The sequence below is a fragment of the Notothenia coriiceps genome, unplaced genomic scaffold (assembly GCF_000735185.1).
Source record: "Notothenia coriiceps isolate Sejong01 unplaced genomic scaffold, NC01 NC01_scaffold00016220, whole genome shotgun sequence".
Lineage (NCBI taxonomy): Eukaryota > Metazoa > Chordata > Actinopteri > Perciformes > Nototheniidae > Notothenia > Notothenia coriiceps.
In genome coordinates this window covers 1-3,562 of record NW_011348921.1, presented here as the reverse complement: position 1 = coordinate 3,562, position 3,562 = coordinate 1, and the positions used below count along the sequence as shown (strand labels likewise).

The 3,562-nt window shown below is 39.3% G+C and overlaps 1 long non-coding RNA gene across 1 annotated transcript; it reads right to left on the bottom strand.

Moving 5' to 3' along the window:
• Positions 1-970: 970 nt before the first annotated feature.
• Positions 971-2,512, bottom strand: LOC104949453 (uncharacterized). Its single transcript, XR_798806.1, has 2 exons — positions 2,038-2,512; positions 971-1,891 (listed from the first exon to the last, which is right to left on the bottom strand). It is a non-coding gene; the product is annotated as an uncharacterized lncRNA (long non-coding RNA).
• Positions 2,513-3,562: the final 1,050 nt, after the last annotated feature.

Genomic DNA, 3,562 nt, shown 5'->3' with positions numbered 1-3,562 from the left:
TAGTCTTTCTGAAAGCTAGAGGGTTTCTATCTTTGTGCGGTGTGCTTATGCAGTATGTATGTTGTTATGCAATATGCATCCAAAAGTAACCTTGCGCATGAGGTCAGAGAAAAGTGGATATCAAGCGCCCCCTGCTGTGTGAGGTGGACAATACAGCTCTTAAAAATACACTTATTTTACCCACAAAGTGTACTTAACCCTTATGTTGTGTTCGGGTCTCCTGTGACCCCTTTCAAGTTAAAATTATATAATAACTACGCTCTAGTTTTTTTTTATCGGAACAAGGCTTCATGATGATTCACAACAGCTAAACACTAGAAAACAGATTTTGACAATTGTTGCCAAGTCTGATGGTCTCTAAAAATAAGAATTGGTGTTTGGGTCTGTGAAGACCCAGCACAATCATTTTGGGTGACTCGGGGTCAAATTTGGCCCAATCAAGATTCATCTTTGACTTTAGATAAATCAGTCCAAAACACCATGAACAGCAACAGCTTTCGAACACAACACAAGGGTTAAAATATAAAAAAGTAAAAGCAATCATTGTGCCTTTATCTGTGTATATAATTATATTTATACATGTGACATTTGTAGATGATATTGTTGCATCAAGTAGCATTTCACTGTTGAAAAACAAAGTTCTGATGGACTGTTTGTAAAATATTTAAATTATTTGACCCTTTTTTGACTTAAAGAGAAAGTCCACTAGTATAATGTTTAGAAATACCTTTTGTTAAAAATAGCTAAAGCTGTTTGATACATTTAGTGGAGTAAAATTACATAATTTACCTTTTAAATGTAGTGGAGTAGAAGTATAAATTAGCATTAAATGGAAATACTCAAGTACCTCAAAATTGTACTTAAGTGCAGTACTTGAGTAAATGTACTTAGTTACTTCCCACCTCTGGTTCTCCATGTCATTTCACAGTTTTGAAAGGTAAAGTAAAGAAACACCCAGAGCCAAACTGTCTTAAGAAGCAACAAACTGATTTTATGAACATGAATACTCGTCTTCACAAAGACACATTAATCTCTTTTCTTTTTGGCATATACGGGGAAATGAACTTCGCCTCCATGTCAACAAAAAACAAAAAAACATTATGGTCCGGAACGTGAAGCAATGACGAACTGTTTATACACATTTAAGTTATTCTGAAATTTCTTTTACATTCAGTAGCATCTCCTTTTAGCCCTCTAAGCGCATGCAGCCTAGGAAGTGGAAAACATACATTATCCTTCCACAGGATGACCTGGGAAGAAAAAAAAAACGATGAGTAATGCAAACATGTTCCACACACTCAACACGGAGAAAAGCCTGTCTCGTCTTTAGAGGCTAACTCCCGTGCACCAGGAGGCTGTTAAGGCTGTCATGAGCTCCTGTAGAAACTCACGATCCGGCTCTTCCTTTTGGACGACTGACTCGTTTGTTTAGAAGACGCTGATGCACAGATAGGCAAGTTTTTTTTGCACTTTAAAGCAGGAGATGAAAGCAAAGTAGCAGCAGCGACATGTGTGTGTGTGTGTGTGTGTGTTTTGTTTCTGCAAAAATCATAGAGGCGTTGTTCTACTCTCGACTCCCACAGAGCCCTGAGGAGGCGTCTACTGGCACACAAACACCTTTTTTGACATATGGTACAAACACAGCAGGCGACCGATCCCAGACACACATGAATACCATAATTACATTCACACATTTTTTTGTTCCTCACTATAACACGTAAACACAGACAGAGGGGGGGGGGAGAGAGGGGGAGAATACTCCAGAGGCATTGAAATGGCAGCGACTCCTCAAGTTCTCCCTTTTTTCCCAGAGATGAAGTAAGAAGAGAAGGGGGGGGGGGGGTCAGATGAAAGGGTTTCGCGACGTCCCTCTACTGGCGTAAACATTGCCCTGAAAGACAAGAGAGGAAGGGGGTGAGAACGGGCAGAGGGGATTTTACTACACTTCCTGTTTGCAGAAAGGGAGAGCTTGTGCAAAAATACCAATTAGCCCCTCTTTAATCCCCCCTACTTTTGTTTGCCAGGCAGTGAACTCACCGTAAACGGGTTCACCGACATCGGACGAGGGACTTTGGGCTGAGAGTCGGGCGCGGGGAATGAGGCGAAACCTGAAACACACACACAGGACGAGAACAGAAAAGGAAACATGCTTAGTGGTGTGAAGACAGCAGCAGAGTATTGGTATTCCTGAGCGCTTCCTGGTGAACACTGTGGAAATAATGAATGATTTGGAGCCTCACAGTGTTTGATCTGCAGCCAACGCACACACTGTACACGTCAAACTGCCAGGGTGCAGGGTGTTCATTTTGAATGCTGAATATATCGATGAGATAATCTAATAGTTTGAAGCTGTATCCATAACGCTTACATTACAAACCACATATGAATGCTTTTTCTTTCGTTTGGCATGTTGATTCAATCTGCTTCAATTTGATATGTTGCAGATAAAGATTAAATTACACTTAAATCACTCAAATGATACTATTTGTAGAATTGAATCAGCGCTAAATGCACTTTAATACAGGGGGTATCTCCTCTTGCACTTTACATGTCGTTGCTGCTATTGTATTACCATGATGTCATAAATACTTGTGTATGCTGCTCTTGCATATCATGTATTTTGTTTTTGCTATGCTTGTCAAATGTAAACTTCTTAAATTAGCTCAAAGCACTGTTACGCTTGACACATTTGAATGTTTTAAGTGTTCATTACCGTTCATTGTCCCTGCCAAATAAACGATTAAATTAAATTAAATTCCAGTGCTGGTGATGTAGGATTATTTGACTCGTCATATCCAGACATTTCAAATAAATCCAGAACGTTGTAGAGTCCAAAATTCAAAATGTATTGCAAAAATAATACATGATTTTCCCATTTTACACGTTTTATTCTAATAAAAATATTCTGCTTCCATCTATACGGGTATTCACTGAGTTCCAAAAAATGACTTGCTCTCCAATTTGCCGCAAAAAATGTAAAACAAAACAACGAAAGAGTCCCATTTTTCATGTATTCAAGTGCGATAGCTTTATAAACTATCATGACAGACATCAAAAGCTTGATTTAAAAACCTCAATAGAAGCTTCAAATGTAAGGCAGTGTTTCCCCTATATGATTTCAGCAGCGGCGCTGCGCCGCTGCTGAAATATGCGCGCCGCTGCTAGGGGGCGCAAGCCCCCAAGCAGATAAAAAAAAAAAAAAAAAAAAAAATTTTTTTTATTAAAAGAATTATAAGTGCTGCCCCCTAGCGCTCGCGGCAACTTGAGCCACCGATACGCGGGAAAGCTGTCATTTTCAGAGCTGAAGGAAAACTGCCTGACAAGACAGACAACAGCAAGTTGAAGCAGACATAACTTTATTTGGACACAATCACCTCAAGAAGAAGGTCATAACGCCATAAATGTAAGTTATTATAATGTTGTTACATTTAGATTAAGTAAATTAATACTTTGATAAAAGCCTACAGTTAAGAATGAATTACATCTAGCTAACTTAGCTAGTTTGTAAGGGATAATGTGCAGCGACGCGGTCATTATGGGGAAAAGAACACCCGACAGGCTG